Source organism: Mus caroli, unplaced genomic scaffold (genome assembly GCF_978045245.1).
Source record: "Mus caroli unplaced genomic scaffold, Mus_caroli_1 scaffold_16, whole genome shotgun sequence".
NCBI lineage: Eukaryota > Metazoa > Chordata > Mammalia > Rodentia > Muridae > Mus > Mus caroli.
The window spans coordinates 60667867-60687227 of record NW_028227271.1 but is presented as its reverse complement, the minus strand read 5'-3'; the positions used below and the strand labels follow the sequence as shown (position 1 = coordinate 60687227).

General features: G+C 38.4%; 1 pseudogene; it reads left to right on the top strand.

Annotated features, from left to right (window-relative positions):
- Window positions 1–271: 271 nt before the first annotated feature.
- LOC110310817 (SUMO-conjugating enzyme UBC9 pseudogene) lies at window positions 272–888 on the top strand (annotated as a pseudogene).
- Window positions 889–19361: the final 18473 nt, after the last annotated feature.

The following is a 19361-nucleotide window of genomic DNA, read 5'->3' as shown; positions in this document are numbered from 1 at the left end:
ACCATCTCCAGAGAGCAGCCCCCTGATTGAATGTATAATACCAAGTGGTCAGCAACAATTGGCAGGCTTAACTGGTTGAATTTATACGTTTCTTCATTTATATTTAAAGGTAGCAGTCATGGTTGAAAATGAGACCCTATAAATTTGGGAGGAAGCAGAAGTACAATGAGAGTAGGAGGGAGGAGATGGAGTAGAATATAATCTAATTACATTTTAATAAAATAAAAAGGATTTTAAAGCATGTGTCAAAATTATTTCAAAATTAGTCACAATGAATAAATGTGCTAAAACAGAGCTATTTTACAAAGACAAAGGAAGGTAGAGAACCATGTCTTACGGGATATTCCTAGGAAAACTCATTTTCCTCTGCCACTGCGAAGGTCTCGTCGTGGTCCCCCAGGGACTTTGAATATATCTGTGATTGCCCTTAGCTGACTTGTGCAAGAAAGGAGAGCTTGGAGGAAGGACCCTGCTTTTGGCTTTATGACTGTCCCAGCGAAGAACCCTGATGGCACGATAAACCTGATGAACTGGGAGTGTGCTATTCTCGTAAGAAGGGGAGTCCATGGGAAGGAGGCATGTTCGAGCTACAGATGCTTTTCAAAGATGACTATCTGACCTTACCACCAAAATGTAAATTTGAGCCACCACTGTTTCATCCAAACGTGTAACTTCTGTCACAGTGTGCCTGTCCATCCTAGAGAAAGGCAAGGACTGGAGGCCAGCTATCACCACAAAACAGATCTTATTAGGAATACAAGAACCTCTAAATGAACCAAATATTCAAGACCCAGCTCAAGTAGAGGTCTACACAATTTATTGCCAAAACAGAGAAACAAATATGAGAAACAGATTCAAGCACAAATGAAGAAGTTTGCCCCCTCATAAGCAGCGGCTCCATGTGGATGAAGGGATTGGCTTGGCAAGAACTTGGTGCCTGGGAGGGTTGAGCAGGTGCCATTTTCCATTTCCGCTACTGGCATATTCAGTCTTTTGGATTTTTGATTATTGACTAAAACTTGATTTTATTTTAATACTGATGTCAGTATTTCAACTGCTATAAAATGATAAACTTTTGTACTTGGTAAGCCCCCAGGATCTAGTTTCTTCACATCACCCTCGGATGCAGGCATGCTTCCCACTGTTCTGGCCCCTAGCTGGCTGTATGACAAAACTACACTGTCCCTCCTTCCCTACACTTGTCCTTCTCAGAAACCTGGGCTGTTGCTTATGAGCCTCAGATTCAAAGTTGGCCAGCATCTCCATTCTGCATTACTTCCTTTGTGTTTATATGGTGTTTTGTCTGTGTTTCTGTTTAGAGTAAATAAACTGTTTATATAAAGGTTTTTGTTGCATTATCATCACTAAAAGTTTAAGAGGTACCTCAGTAATCTGGCCCTCCCCACATGGCTGCAGCCTTTGCCAGGCACCAAGGCTGAGCCCCAGGACCAGCGCCTAGGAGGTCTCACAGCTTCTGCTAGGGATATGCCCAGGCCCCATGCAGCTTCATATTCTTCTGGTTCTTTGTAAATAGGACTGTGTACAGAGATATGTTCTGTCCTCCCCACCTGGGCCTTTGGGCCTTAAGGTTCCAGGCATAGTTGAGATTCCCAGGAAGTTGGAATATGCATCCAGCCTTTGTAAACCCAGCAAGGTGAAAGACTGACTGATGCAGACCAACACTGAGGCCAGGTGAGAGCCAAGGACAAACTGGCCTGCATTGATCTCTGTTCCTGTTAGCTGTACAGTGGACCCCACTGTGGCCTGAATGATGGGTTCAAGCCTTTTGATGCCCTACCCTTGCACCTGAAAGAGGCAACCCTGCCACCCACCCAGGCAAACAGTGGGTCCTTCCTCTAGAGCACCTGAGCACATAACTCCTGCACCTCCTGGTCCACATTCAACCTCACCCTACAGCCCGGGGAGACCAGTCGGGTATGGCTTCAGCACAGGATGACCTCAGGCACTATCGTCCACATACTGTTCTTGCTGGAGCTGGTCTGGGTGAAGCTGCTCTTGGCAGTAGCCCACCTGAGCTGGGCTGGGTCTATGATCTTGGGCTTACAGAGAAGTGCAGTGGACATAGACAGTGATCAGTCTCCATCAGACTTGTTCCTGGGGCCCCTGGAAGACCCCTGACATGAGAATCAGGCACCAGTGGCTCAAGTTCAGGAACCCAGGAATCTGCACTCTGGAATTGAAGGAACTTGTGCTTACACAACTGGTGGCATCTGTATGGACTGGGTTGCTAGTGCCTTGTGGGTACGTTTATCCATGAGTATAGTCGGAGCTGAGTTTGGATGGACAGTTGCAACTAATGGCAGAAGGCTTCACCTGGGGAGTTCAGGCTGGTGTGAGTGTGTGTGTGTCTGTCTGTGTGTGTGTGTGTGTGTGGCCTGCTCTCAGAATGTCTTATTTTGTAACAACTGACTACATTTAGTAATAGGTACACATGTATATGGTTAATGTATGGGAATTCAATATATTCTATAGTTTAAGTATTCTAGCAAACTGTAGTGACTCCAGCTATGAAGTGTACCACAGTCCTTGTATTACCAGAGATGTGAGTCTTATAACATGATAATGTGGTCTGTGACCATCTTGTGTTAAGATGGTAGGGAGGAGGGTATCCCAGCATGAAGCCTCACTGGTAAGGAATTGTGGGTAACAGATTAACCACTGTATCTACAAATTCTCTAATTAAAACATTTCCACAAACTGCAAGAAGAAAAAAGAAAGCTCATGAATCAGAAAAGAAAGGAAATGGTAAACATTGCTTAGCTGCAACTTGACTGTTGCCCACATTACTGTACTCCCAGACTACAAAACAGTGCTCACAAGGTCAATCACAGCTAGTGAATGAGTAGGTCACTGAACAAATGAATGAATAAATGAATGCATGAATGACAAGACTTGCTAACTCCTATGAAAATACCTCTCTTCACTTTTAAATAGTACAAAGAATGAGTCCCATATTAAAGCAGCATTAGTGAGATGCAATGGATCTGTTAGTTTAACTTTCTCAGACCTAGTTTTATAACTTGCAATTCAATGTTTTTGTTTGAATTTATCCCTTGGTGCTTGGTATTTGGACTTGAGTATGAAATGACCCCAGAAGTTTATGTATTTGAATACTTATTTGTTTTGGAAGCTGGTCTAATCTTTTTGTGCTACAGACTTCCTAGAGATAGTTAGTAACTGAGGCACAGGTCTTCTGTCTTGTCATTTAGCTCCAAGGCCAAGCTCTATACTTCTCAACCTGATAAGATGTGAGTGAGGTGAGACACCATAGACTCATGTTTCCCCAACTTTGGTGCACTGTTTCACCTCAATCATGAGCCAAATTAAACCTCCCACCCTTAAGTTATTTCTTGTCATACATTTGGCCACAACAGTGAGGACAGCAGATAATGCATTTGATTCTTTAGAGCTACACTAGCCTTACCTCTTATAATAGTTGTGAGTAAATGATTATTCATCTAGGGTCCATGAGGTTTCATGTGCTCAAGAAACATACTGAATGAAAATCTGCAGGAATGAATTATATAAATATTGCCGGTGGTCAAAGGTCAATGACAGTCAGGGGTGGTAGTGCACACCTATAATTCTAGCACTGGGGAGGCATAAACACACAAATTGCTGCAAGTTTGAGAATAGCCTGGCATCCATAATGAGTTGTTTAACAAGATTCTATTACAAACAACTACACCAACAAGGTCAATGATGTGGCATCTGACATCCAAATCCCTGCCATCTGAGACAAGTTCACTGTCTGCTTATGACTACTTCAGGAGACAATCTAAGTGTGTTCAGGTCCTTTCAGTCAAATTTTGCTCACATGAACCACCAAACTACTTGCATAGATTCAACTAAACTTATTGCTATCCATTATTTATGTATTTATGTATGTATTTATTTGTTTATTTATTTACTTATTTATTTATTTTTGGAATCATATATATCACCATTTAGGAACTCATTCATATTAACTTACCTTACAATTTTATATATTTTTAACTTATGTTCAGTCTTTCATTCCTGCTTCAAATATTCTTGTATTTTCCTAAGCACCTAAATCTCTTTTCCTTAGGTCCATCACCTCATGAGCTTGGCACATGCTGTCTTTTCATTGGCGTAATGTATATATTTGAAACTGTCATGAGAATCCTATAACAAAGAAAATGAAAGAAGAAATATTGTCAAACACAAAAAGTATTGCATATTCAAGTTGACCTTTTCCTAATACCTGTCATGTATAACTCAACTCAGCTCCCCACAGTTTTCATCCATAGTCATCTTTCTAACTGTTCCAACTTGAAAAATGTTCTTAAATGTTTTAGTTCATTTCTTAATTTTTTGGAGAGTTTGCAGTGAAGTAGCTTTCCAGGGACTTATAAGTACTTTTCATAAAACCTTTGAAATTTAAGAATGCTTCTGGCTAAAACAACATCTGTAGGTTATGAATTTTGTGTTGAAAACTTAGGTTCAGAGAACACTGTTATCTATCGTCACTGGGTGTGCTTATGCACAAAACTCTGATGCTTGACTAATTTCCTGTCCTACAGGCATTTTTTTCTTATGCTTGGATATGAATATATGACATAAATAACTTCATGTTATTACTTGATGTTCAGAATTCGCCTTTATTATAACCATTCTGTACCCAGTGCTGGAATCTATTTTTGTCTTTAGATTTTGTTTTTATAACATTGTAATTGTTTATATGATATACTTCTTAATTTGACATATTTTTCTTATTGCAACTTTTAATATTTTATTCATTGCTTAATTTGGGGAACCACAGTTATACTTGGATATTCTGCTTGCTTACTCAAATTATCAACCTTATCCTGATGGCTTTTCTCACTTTGCCTTTCTCAGCTCCACATACTGAAGTTATTTCAAGCCATTATCTATAGCACTTCTGCCATTTTCAGATATGTCACTAAATGTGCACTTTTTAAAATGTACACATGAGTTTACTGTGCTGGATTCAGTATTTCCTCAGTCATTATCCTCTGCTCCTCTTCATTCCATTCATTTCTTTGAATCAAGTGTATTCTGATGCTCTGCCTTACCTCCTCTACTGATGTCTTTAGTCTTACTACATGTTTTTAGTGATCCACACTTGGACAAGTTCAGATTCAAACATTTAGGGGTTAGGTGTAATATTATTTTATCTCAACTGTAATTATTCTACCCCACCTTTGATCATTCAGTTTTCAGATAAAAGACATATAATGTTTATATTTATAATAAGTCTTAATCAGCATTAAAGTTGGGCAGATATCTACCCTCTATGGTATTAGAATCAGCTTCTCCATCAATAACCCTAAGTTATAACTTGACATGTTCTAACTGGACAGCTCTTAACTCCAAATGGCCAGCCCTCGTAGTCATGTTTTCATGACTCACTTATCTCAGGGCACCTTCTCCTCTTTCTATCCTCTTTTTTTCTCTTGTGGTCCCTGCTTTAGACCTCAGGACCAGAAACTGAAACCTCATTTATCTCTCTTCTGCTATCAGGATTTTTATTCAACCAATAGTTTCAAATTAAGAAGCAAGTTCCTATTGAATTACTTTACACATGTGCAGATTCTCTCATCTCTGGGAGCAACCAGGTTTGGGGGGCCAGTATTTAGCATTGCAATGCATAGCAAAACACCAAACCTCAACAATTCCTTTTGTGGCTAAATAAAAAGGTTCTTCCTCTTATAATACTAAACAACATGTAGTAGGAATAATTATGAATCAATTATGAAAATTATTAGGTATGAGTTACATTAATCTAGTCTGTTTGTATTTGGCAATTTAGGAGAAAGTATTCTAATATCTAGTCTATTGTGGTAAGTTCAGAGTTCTCTATTTAAATAAATTTTCATCCTAACTTATATCACTATTCTAAAAATATCTTTTTAGAACTAAAACATGTTCTTAAATCCTAAAAAACTTAAGCTTCTAGTAAGACTATATGATTTAGATCCTGAGGAAATCCAAAAGATAATCAGATCCTACTACAAAAGGCTAGACTCAACAAAACTAGAAAACCTGGATGAAATGGACAACTTCTTAGACAGATACCAAAGTTAAATCAGGATCAGATTAATGACCTAAACAGTCCTATATCCCATAAAGAAATAGAAGCAATCATTAATAGTCTCCCAACCAAAAAAAAAAAAAAAAGCCCAGAACAAGATGGGTTTAGAGCAGAGTTCTATCAGACCTTCAAAGAAGACCTAATTCCAGTTCTTCGCAAACTATTCCAAAAATAGAAACAGAAGGTACTCTACCAAATTCATTCTATGAAGCCACAATTACTCTGATACCTAAACCACAGAAAGACCCAACAAAGAGAACTTCAGACCAATTTCACTTATGAATATCGATGCAAAAATACTCAATAAAATCCTCGAAAAACCAAATGCAAGAACACATCAAAACGATCATCCATAATGACCAAGTAGGCTTCATCCCAGGGATGCAGGGATGATTTAATATATGGAAATTCATCAACATAATCCATTATTAAACAAACTCAAAGACAAAAAACACATGATCATCTACTTAGATGCTGAGAATGCATTTGACAAAATCCAACACCCATTCATGATAAAAGTCTTGGAAAGATCAGGAATTCAAGGCCCATACCTAAACATAATAAAAGCAATCTACAGCAAACCAATAGCCAACATCAAAGTTAATGGAGAGAAGCTGGAAGCAATTCCACTAAAATCAGGCACAAGACAAGGCTGCCCACTTTCTCCTTACCTATTCAATATAGGACTTGAAGTCCTAGCCAGAGCAATTAGGCAACAAAAACAGGTCAAGGGGATACAAATTGGAAAGGAAGAAGTCAAAATATCACTATTTGCAGATGATATGATAGTATATATAAGTGACTCTAAAAATTCCACCAGAGAACTCCTAAACCTGATAAGCAGCTTCAGTGATGTATCTGGATATAAAATTAACTCAAACAAATAAATGGCCTTTCTCTACACAAAAGAATAAACAGGCTGAGAAAGAAATTAAGGAAACAACACCCTTCACAATAGTCATAAATAATATAAAATACCTTGGTGTGACTCTAACTAAGGAAGTGAAAGATCTGAATAATAAGAACTTCAAGTCTCTGAAGAAAGTAATCAAAGAAGATCTCAGAAGATGGAAAGATCTCCCATGCTCATGGATTGGCAGGAACAATATAGTGAAAATGGCTATCTTGCCAAAAGCAATCTACAGATTCAATGCAATCCCCATCAAAATTCCAACTCAACTCTTCAATGAATTAGAAAGGGCAATTTGCAAATTCATCTGGAATAACAATAAACCTAGGATAGCAAAAGCTCTTCTCAATGATAAAAGAATCTCTGCTGGAATCATCATGCCTGACCTCAAGCAGTACTATAGAGCAATTGTGATAAAAACTGCATGGTATTGGTACAGCAACAGATAGGTAGACCAATGGAATAGAATTGAAGACCCAGAAATGAGCCCACACATCTATGGTCACTTGATCTTTGACAAGGGAGCTAAAACCATCCTGTGGAAAAAAGACAGCATTTTCAACAAATGGTGCTGGCATAACTGGTGGTTATGATGTAGAAGAATGCGAACTGATCCATAAGTGGATCAAGGAACTTCACATAAAACCAGAGACACTGAAAATTATAGAGGAGAAAGTGGGGAAAAATCTCTAAGATATGGGCATAGGGGAAAAATTCCTGAATAGAACAGCCATGGCTTTTGCTTTAAGATCGAGAATTGACAAATAGGATCTCATAAAATTGCAAAGCTTCTGTAAGGCAAAAGACACTGTCAAGAAGACAAAAAAGCCACCAACAGATTGAGAAATGATCCCTACAATATACATTACCAGTGCATTTGGTTCTTTTGATTTTTTTTTCCTGTCTGAAGCCAAGATCTTCACGGGTACTCCCTGTATCAAATCTGATCCTTATTAATTTGAAAGGAGTCCAAAGTCTTTTTTTTCTTTCCTGTTAACACAAACTTAGAGCCTTTCTCCCAACATAGGATATACTTGGTCCAGCAGTTTGAACTCATTAAAATTATAGACTGATTCAATTTAGCAGGCCCTTTTCTATTTAGGTTTGTTCTATTTTGACTTCTCTTAAGAGGGTGTACCATACCATTGTTACCACTGAGCTTATAACAATCTTCATTTTGATAATTTAAAACAATTATTATTTATTGAGACAGGGTTTATCTATATAGCCTGGGCTGACTTGAATTTTATGTAGATTAGGGTGGCCTTGAACTCACAAGGATGGTATCTGTTCTTTCCCTGATCTCTCAAGTGTGGAGAGCAAAGCACTGGATTTATTTATTTATTTATTATCTATGTAGCCTTGAAAACAATTATGCCAATTCTCATTTCTTTCTCCTCTCTGTGGAGATTCATGTCTTTATAGCTAAATATTCTACATTCCTCTTTCTCTTTATATAAATGAATTCAATATCCTCTTTTGAATTCAACTTTATTTAAATTCCATTCCATTTGCTGTATGAGGATATCCCCAAGAAACCTTGAATCTGCTTAGAAGTTTCACCTTGGGTACATGTCATGTGCTAGGCCAAGCAGTCATCAGTTTCCTCCTGGGTGCCCATGTTCAAGGAGACTAATTGCTTAATGTAGCAATGACATCTTAATTCATGTTATTCTCTATAGTTTGTGAGAAGCATGCAGTTTTAAACAGCAGGACTTTGCCTGCTTCATTGCAAAGCAGGGGCTTTTAGGTCTGCACAATTAGGCTTTGGTCTACCCCAGCTCAGGAGTAATCCAGAATAGCATTTTGGAAGAGGCCAGGCTGACCAGCTTGGGCTCTTCAACTGGACATGCCATTTGGTTTGCTATATAAGACATAGTTGTGTCTTAGTTCCTACTATGAACCTCTGGGATCATATGCAGCAAAACATCAAGCAATCAGCTTTTGTTCCAAACCCAGGACAGCTTGGAGAAAAAAACCAACATTGGTAAGGAACCAATTCTCTCCACCTCCCTGGCCTTAAAGGGACTGCACATGTTTTATTTCATTTTACTTTTTTTTTTTTTATCAAGGAGTCTGAAATCATTTTTGTTAAAAGTGAGTTCTTGTCCTACTTTGGGTACCAATTTGTTGTAATATTATTTAATCTCAATTAAGATCTACTTCAGCTTTGATCATTCAGAAAAAAAGACACATAATTTTTATATTTATAATAATCCTTAATCAGAATTAAAGATATTTTCTATAGTATTCTAATCTACTTCCCCATCAATAACCCCAAGTTATAACTTGCCATGTTTCATCTGGGCAGGTCTTAACTCCAACTGGCCTTCATGGTCATTTATTTATGATTCACCTACCCCACAGTGTCTCCTCCTTTCTTCACCTTCTCTTCCCTCTGTGGTCCCTTCCTTAGAAGCCAAGCCCATGAAACAAAACCTCACCTACCTCTCTTCTGCCCAGCTATAGGCTAACAGAGTTTTTACTAAACCAATAGTTTTAAATTAAGGAGCTAGGTCACATACCATTACTTTGTGTACATGTGTATTCTCTTGTTCCTGGGGACCAGAAGGCCTTGGGAACAATATTTATCATTACAGTACATAGTAAAACAAACATCAACAGGTTAGGAGCCAAACTTTTGATTATCTATGTCTTAGTCAGGGTTTCTATTCTTGAACAAACATCATGACCAAGAAGCAAGTTGGGGAGGAAAGGGTTTATTCAGCTTACATTTCCATATTGCTGTTCATCACTGAAAGAAGTCAGGACTGGAACTCAAGCAGGTCAGAAAGCAGGAGCTGATGCAGAGGCCATGGAGGGATGTTCTTTACTGGCTTGCTTACCCTGGCTTACTCAAGCTTGCTTTCTTATAGAAAGCAGCCCAGAGATGGTCCCACCCACAAGAGACCTTTCTCCCTTGATCACTAGTTGAGAAAATGCCTTACAGTTGGATCTCATGGAGGCATTTCCCCAACTAAAGCTCCTTTCTCTATGATAACTCCAGCCTGTGTCAAGTTGACACAAAACTAGCTAGTACAATCTAGTATGTGCTAAAGTTGACATTGTAACAACAGCTTTAGAGGATGTAATATAACCGTCTTGAACTCACAATAGTCTACTTTAAAGAAACTGTGTTATACTTCATGAACAATATGTCACATTAAACATAAAACACATTATTATCACCCCCTTTGCACTTATGTCCACAAGTAGTTCCCTTTTACATATGGTAAAATTTGCCAACATAGGTGTGATTTTCTTCCTAAATAGGGAAATTTTTTATTTTATTAAATTGTTTCAGATGTTAGAAATCAAGATATACTATCATTGTGCTATGAAATCTTTGATTCAGATTTTAAAATACATTAATTATATAGTCAAAATAAAGATAATGGAAAGACCCTTTATATTTGCCTATGGAATAGACAGTAGCTAGTATGTCCCTTCCCATTTTCCTTGAATTTTTCCTGGTCTTATGTCTTTGTGTAATTCACAGAAACTTAACTACGTCTAGTAATTGACTGGAAAATGCCCTGGGTATTTATTACATTATATGATATTTTTCCTTGCTAGTAACTGTTCTATAGCTTCTCCTTGTCCATTTTATGATGATAGTGGGTGCACTATTAAGAGCTCTTCAAAAATAACAGAACCAGTAAGATGAATGGATAGAAAGACATATAATGATAGAAATTATGAAGGCCTACTTAATTTCTTAACTTAATGGAAGTTAAGTAGTATAATATTTTGTCTGAAAGTTGGAGAGTCAGTACATGAGTTGGATGTCCAAATTCAAAGGCTCAAAGGTCACCAGTGATAGACATCAATGCCAGTGGAGGAGATGATGAAAATACCAACTCAAAAGCCACTTCCAGAGGAGATGAATTCTCCCATATATACCTTGGTCTGTTGAGGTCTCAACAGATTGATGTTATTCACCTCTACTGGGCAGGACAGTCTGCTGTACTCAGAGTTCTATTGTAAATCTTATATGAAAGTCTCTTACAGGTATAACCCAAAATGCTTACACTGAACTAACTTTCTCACTCTCTCTCTCTCGTTACTTTGGAATGCCATCTTGAATACCTTTTCTGCCTCAAGCTTTACTATTTTTAATCCATTTGTTTCATGTCGAATATATTTCTGCTGTCTTAAGTGTAATTTACTTTTCATATTCTCGATTGCCTTCTGTTAACATCACAGAATAAATTCATTTTCTGATATATTTCATAAGTCTAGTCATCATATTTCTCACCTTGAGTATTCTATTCCATCCTCTCTTGTAACTGTATATCTGTTGGGAATTTCTTGTCTTTTCACTTGTGTCATCCATGTTTCCACTCTCCCATTTTAATTTCCTCAAGTAATAATTACCAACAGAGAGGACATGCCTGTTACAGGAAATATAAAAAAAGTGGCAACATCCTGCATTAAACCCAGCTACTCTCTGCCCCTGTGGGCTAGCCAGTCAGGCAGGCACTAGCAGGCAATGGCCGGTCTGTTCTTACCTCATGGAAATTCTCTGACTCAGAGCTCCAAAATCTCTCCACCCAGCTTGCTAAGTTCTCACTGGCAGGTTGCTACCATGCCAGCTCCATGCCAGCCCCATGCTTCAAAACTCCCACAACCATTTGCAGTCCATATCAGGCAAACCCGCGCTTTGCAGCCATACCTTTCTCTTTGGAACCCAGTGGAGTCACCGAGTGAAGGAAAACAACACAAACTTAGTTCAGAAAAAATGGTAACTCAATCGCTGAGTGCAACAAATAGAATCCTAATCTTGTAAGCTATATTAAATCTAAATTCTTCGATGGTGAATCCTAGTGGACCCAGCACTGAAACCAGGACACACTAGTAGCTACGTCTTATCCTCTTGCTATCCTTGTCAAAAGCCCCTCTCTCTCTCCTGCTTCCTCTCTTTCCCTAGTCAACCCAGAGAATCCACCTACTCACACAGTGATTGGCTCCTTTATTCACTAGGGGATGGTTCACAAGAAGTCGCTTAAGTTTGTAACTCATTCCTTGTTCCAGCCAATCCTTTCTGGGAAAATGCAACTAACATCAAAATACAAGCAGCACCAGGGCCATCCACAACACATACCAGTTCTGCTGATGTCAGGATTTGTTGAGAAGGGATGAATGTCATAACATTCCAACCCATACACACTATACCACTGTCTTAGTCAGGGTTTCTATTCCTGCACAAACATCATGACCAAGAAGCAAGTTGGGGAGGAAAGGGTTTATTCGGCTTACACTTCCATGCTGCTGTTCATCACCAAAGGAAGTCAGGACTGGAACTCAGACAGGTCAGGGAGCAGGAGCTGATACAGAAGCCATGGAGGGATGTTCTTTACTGGCTTGCCTCCCCTGGCTTGCTCAGCCTACTCTTATAGAACCCAAGACTACCAGCCCAGGGATGGTCCCACCCACAAGGGGCCTTTCCCCCTTGATCACTAATTGAGAAAATGCCTTACAGTTGGATTTCATGGAGGCATTTCCTCAACTGAAGCTCCTTTCTCTGTGATAACTCCAGCTGTGTCAAGTTGACACAAAAATAGCCAGTACAATTGACCCCTTGTCAACTTGACACACAAATACATCACTAGTAAGCCTCAACCCTTACATTCTTATTCATCCCCAAGATCTAAATAACTTTAAAAGTCCCACAGTCTTTACATATTCTTAAAATTTCAATCTCTTTAAAATATCCATCTCTTTTAAAATCCAAAGTCTTTTTACAATTAAAAGTCTCTTAACTGTGGGCTCCACTAAAACAGTTTCTTCCTTCAAGAGGGGAAATATCAGGGCACAGTCACAATCAAAGCAAAAATCAACCTCCAACCGTCCAACGTCTGGGATCCAACTCACGATCTTCTGGACTCCTCCAAGGGCTTGGGTCACTTCTCCAGCCATGCCCTTTGTAGCACACACGTCGTCCTCTGGGCTCCAGATGCTGGAGTCAGCTATTGTATAAAGATTGCACTATGTCAGGCAAGTATGCTCTGTTCCTATAAGGTCGCAGATAAACAGTACTCCACTGCTGCTGCTGCTCTTGGTGGTCATCTCGTGGTACTGGCATCTCCAAATCACTGCGTGACCCCTTCAGTCCTGGGCCTTCAATTACAACTGGGGCTGTACCTTCACCAATGGCCTTCCATGGCCTCTCACAGTGCCAAGCCTAAGCTGCTGTGTGACCCCTTCATGCCTTCAAAACCAGTACCACCTGGGTGACCCTTACACATTACCAAGTCCCACTGCAGAAGGAGTACAACCTTGCCTATCTCTGGAACACAGCCTCTTTGTGCTTTCAGAAAACACTTCCCAGAAGACGTCACCTCAACGATGCTGTTCTCTTCTTAATCACCGCTAATTTCTTAGCTCCAGCTAACCAGCGTCAATAGTCCCAGTAATGCAAAGTTTTTGCTTTAGTAATTCTGGTATCTTGTTAATCACAGCTGATTCTTCAGCCCCAGCTAACCAGAACTACAAAATCTTCACAATAAAAACAGCAATGGCCCTGAAGAGAGTCTTTAATTTTCCCTCTGAAATTTCACAAACCAGGCCTCCATCTTCTGCACTGTTCTCAGCATTATCTTCCAAGCTCCTACACAACATCTGACAGAGCTCTTAACAACGAATGGATCTTCAAGCCCAAAGTTCCAAAGTCCTTCCACAGTCCTCCCCAAAACATGGTCAGGTTGTCACAGGAATACCCCACTCTGCTGGTACCAATTTGTCTTAGTCTGGGTTTCTATTCCTGCACAAACATCATGACCAAGAAGCAAGTTGGGGAGGAAAGGGTTTATTCGGCTTACACTTCCATGCTGCTGTTCATCACCAAAGGAAGTCAGGACTGGAACTCAGGTCAGGGAGCAGGAGCTGATACAGAGGCCATGGAGGGATGTTCTTTACTGGCTTGCCTCCCCTGGCTTGCTCAGCCTACTCTTATAGAACCCAAGACTACCAGCCCAGGGATGGTCCCACCCACAAGGGGCCTTTCCCCCTTGATCACTAATTGAGAAAATGCCTTACAGATGGATCTCATGGAAGCATTTCCTCAACTGAAGCTCCTTTCTCTGTGATAACTCCAGCTGTGTCAAGTTGACACAAAAATAGCCAGTACAACCACAGACAAAAAATGTTTTAAAGAAATGGTTGAACCTTCCATATCAACAGAGCTTGAGATCTGAAAATTTTATGCTTTGGGGAAAAATAAATCCTCCATTTCAACCATTTCACTTTTTTGTCTTAATGTAACACCAATTGCATGAGCTATGGGACAACAGAAATTTTCACCATAATTTTGAGTGCTTTATCAGTTCCTCAGTCATTTATTTTTCTCTTTGATTTTTTTTTTTAGAATTGATATTGATAGTTGTTTCTTAGAATAAACTAGTCATCTTCTTTAGAGTTGTACTAGTAAATCGGTCCAGGAGATTTTTTTTTATAGAGTCTGTACTTTTCAGTTTGCAATTTTCACTTGATTGTTCTTCATGCTTTCAGTTACACTGCTGAAATGTCCCGTCTGTTTTCTCATTACATGTGCCTATCTGCTTTTCTCTGTACTCTCATTTTTATTTAAGCTTCTATTTTAAATAAACAGATTTGTATTATTTTACAGCTGCTTGCCCCCAATTCCAATGTATAAATGTTTGAATCTGTGGCTACTTCTTCATCAACTCCTCTCATGTATTAATCATGTCTAATTAGTTTAGGTTATATGCCAGGTATTTTAAGTGTCAACTGGTAGCAGGTATGGATTATGTTCTCTAAGTTTAAAGACATGGGCTTTGTTCTTCTTACAATTAATTTACCAGATCCTCCTGATCCTGTTAATATTTGCCTATGATTTGTCAATGTATAAAAAAATTTCAGTTCTCTCATTTGTCCAATGGCATCACTATTACTCTGGGTCCTGGATCTTATGTGTTAGTCCTGACTTTATCAGGGTGTCAATTTACTATCTCAGCTATTTAGTGATGCCTCCCTATTTGGAGTTGAATTCCCTCTTGATCTACCCATAGAAAGTTGCCGAATTATCTCTTATATCCTTACTACATTCCCTGTTGGACTTACATGCTTTGCTCTACATAAACTTATTTCAGCTCTCAGGCATGAAAATGTTATAGGCATCTTTCTGAAAATTCTGAGCATCCTCCTCCACACTTTTGCTAACCAGTCTCAAATTCAACCAGCACTAGATATCATTCAATCTTGGCTTGTTCAAGCCAGTGAAATGATTTATTAGCATTTCATTTTCTTATACCAACACCAGGAAGGTATGCTCAGGTGAATCAGTGAACAAATATGAACCTAACCTCCTGTGCTTACCTTCTACTTGAAAAATATTCAGATTGTTCTCAATTACTTGGAAGATACTGTCATGTTTTTATGTGTAAATCCCTCCCCCACAGGAATCCCAAAACACCTTTAATGGACATCCTTTTGAAAGTTAAGGCATTGATTAACTCCAAACAAATAAAAATCAAGAGTTAATATGTAAACAGACTATTAGTGCAAGAAAGAATGCAAAACTGGAATACTGAAATGAATACAAAATTCTTGGAGTTGACAATGGGGTCAGCTATTGTATAAAGATTGCACTATGTCAGGCAAGTATGCTCTGTTCCTATAAGATCGCAGATAAACAGCATTGATCCCAGGGCTCTGCTTATTATCTCTTTACTAAATAAAGAGGTCACTTTACTAGACCTCTAAGCTCTTGTTTCCTCATCTGTGAAGTATAATAGTGAAAATTTAATCCAAGAAACCCAATTCCGGAATCAAATAAAGTTATCATCATAAAATAGCTTAGAAAAGTACAGAAAAAAATAATGTACATTTGAAAATTGAATTGTAATTCAATTGTCTATTATTTAAAGACCTTTTCATTCTGATGCGAGAATCATATTTTTTTTCTTTCTCTAGGCAGGACAAAGGTGTTCAAGAAGAAAGTTAGTGTGTAGGGAGTGAAAAGAATAATATGGTTTCCACATCAATGTCTTTCCAAAGTCAGGTTAACATCATTACATCCAAGAAGAAACACCTTATTAAACATTTTGATAGTCAACTGTTCTTTATAAACTCTCATTGTCATCATCAGTCCTCTGCATCCATGGCTAAACATGCCCATAGTATCTCTTCATCTCTGTTTAAGAAGAAACGTTTTTAAAACACTGTTTTATTAAAAACTTTCCATTCAACGGAGTCTTTTTAAAGGCCCCATTATATAAAAAGGTTTCATTGAGCATCATTGCCATTCTCCAGTTTTGTGGTATTACAATGCAACAATTTTATTGTTCTATGTGAGCTAAAATTTTAAGGAAAAGTGTATCGTGAGCAAAAGTAAGAAACGTGTGCTCTGTGTTCCAGTTTGGCTCTGCACTTGCTCTTTGGGCATTGACAGCTACATTTCTAAATTTATGATTTAATCTTTAAAGCAGAATTAAAAAATGTGTGTATCAACCTCATTGAACACATGTGACAACTGATAATGCATACATGCTCTCTTTTGTGACACCCTGTGTTTAGAGTTCATTTAAAGTCAGTACTACCTTCATTGTTTCTGTCTGTAATAATCTGTTGGACTGTTTAAGTAATTGACAATTTTCTTTTGTCCCTGTGTACTAAAGCCTAAACTTAGGGGTTAGGCTCTATGTAGGAACCAGCTTGTCTTCTCCACGTGCAATGAGTTATTTGGCTGTTGTCTTCAGGAATGGGATCTTGCTGTCATTTAAAGGAGAGCAACTTATAGTCTTAATGACAGCCTGAGTTGTTTAGAGAATCTCATGATATCTCTTTGGCCAACAACTCAACTATATGTAAACCAATTCCAGCACTGGAAGCTTTATTTGGTGGTGAGAAATATCTATTTTGAACTTAGTATCCCCTATTTGGTGATATTATTTAAATCACATTCATATATATATGAAAAATAAACCACCATATAATATGGTAGAAAGCTTCTACCATATTAGGTTTCTATACTACCTTTGAAATGGCCCTTGATTTTAGCTATTTTTCCCTGTATTCTCTCCCTTATTTCCTTTTCTTCCTCTTCCCACTAGATCCTTCCATCCAGTCACTCCTCTCAATTTCTATCTATTGTATTTCCCTTTCCTAACAAGATCTATATGCTCTCCCTAATCCCCTAATCTATATCTAACCTCTGAGGTTCTATGTATTTTAGCTTAGTTAGTATTGACTTAACACATAATATCCACATATAAGCAAATACATATCATGTTTATCTTTCTGGATCTGAGATCCCTCACTCAGCATGATTTTTTTTTTCTAATTCCATCTATGTATCTGTAAAATTTTATGATTTAATTGTTTTTAGGTACTGAGTAATATTCCATTGTATAAATGGGCCACATTTTCTTTATCCAATCTTCTGTTTCAAGATATCAAGATTGTTTCTAATTTTCAGGTATTATGAATATCTAAATCAACAATGAACATAGGTGGGTAAGTGTCTCTGTAATAGGATGAAGTATTCTTTGAGTATTTTCCATAAGAGTGGTGTAGCAGTATTTTGGATATATCAGTATTCATCTTCCTAAGGATCTGCTATGCCACACTGATTTCCATATTTTTATGATTCATTATAAGTTCCAGTGGATGCTCACAGTCAGCTGTGATGGATTGGATGGATCACAGGGCCCCCAATGGAGGAGCTAGAGAAAATACCCAAGGAGCTAAAGGGATCTGCAGCCCTATAGGTGGAACAACATTATGAACTAACCAGTACCCCGGAGCTCTTGACTCTAGTTGCATATGTATCAAAAGATGGCCTAGTCAGCCATCACTCGAAAGAGAGGCCCATTGGACTTGCAAACTTTATATGCCCCAGTACAGGGGAACGCCAGGGCCAAAAAGTGGGAGTGGGTAGGTAGGGGGGTGGGATGGAGGGTATGGGGGACTTTTGGGATAGCATTGGAAATGTAAATGAGGAAAATTCCTAATTAAAAAAAAGTTCCCACTCCCATTGGCAATACATGAGTATTCACCTTATTCTATATCCCTGCCAGAATGAACTGTCACTTGTTTTATTTACCTTAGCCATTTTGACAGATGTAAGGTAAAATCTCAAAATGGTTTGATAAGTGTTTTCCTGATGGCTAAGGATGTTGAAGTATTCCTCACTCATTTGAGTATCCTCTTTTGAGAATTTTCTGTTAAGATCTGCACCCATTTTTCAATTGGGTTATTTCCTTGGTATCTACTATTTTGTGTTCTTTATATATTTTGGATATTAGCTATTTATCAGATGTGTTTGTGGTACAAATATCTTCTCATTCTGTAGACTGCCAATTTGTTCAAATGATGGTGTCCATTGCTGTGCAAAAGCTTTTCAGTTTTATGAAGTTCTATTTATTAGGGATTGATCTTTGTGTCTAAGCTAATGATGATCTGTTCAGAAATATTTTCTTGGTGACAATGCATTCAAGGTTATTGCACACTTTCTCTTCTATGAGTTTTATCTATATGGTTTAATCCTGAGGTCTTTGGTACATTTGAAGTTGAGTTTTGTGCAGGTGATAAATATGGATATACTTGGATTCTTCTCCATGCAGCCATCCAGGTTGACTAGCACCATTTATTAAAGATTATAACTGTGAGCTTTCCCACGTACACATAAGTTCCCTGAAATAATAACTCTGAGGCTTCTTATATATTAATAAATATAGAGAGCAAAGTTTAGACCAATAGCTTTGGCTCTGTTTTCTTGATAACCATTTATGTTATTCTAAGTCTTGTCACATAGCCAGTTAGCTGGTCCTCAGTTTCATATGACAAACTTCTGTGTTTGGGGCAAACACATGCTATTTTCCTAGAGTTCCTATCTCTCTCTCTCTACTGATGTTCCATCTTCTAATCTTGCCTCAGCCCATTGGCCAATCAGCTTTTTATTGACAGGTGATGTTTTCATTCAGTACAAGAGATTATTTCTTCAGAAGATGTCTTTTTCGCAGTGCTTATTTCTTCCTTCTTTGAAAAAAAAGACAGGTGTTTATAGGCATTTGATTTATGTCTGTTTTTTTTCAAAGCCTATTTTCAAGGATAGTTCTTTAATGCTTTAACCTCCCTTGTAGCCTACCACACATCAGAGATAGTGGAAAAGAAAGGATACAGGGGAAGGGGACCTGTTTAAAACTGGTTCTTTGGAGCAAATCCCATCTGTGTTGTCAGGAAATCAACAGTTCAGTTCACAGGTCAGCAGCAGCAGCTCCATCCACTAAAAATCTTCACAGATATACCAGTAATACAGTTCAGTAGTGCCATGTTAGCAGCATCACTGGCCTGACCTAGCAGGAACAGCCAATCCTCAGCCTAATTCGCACC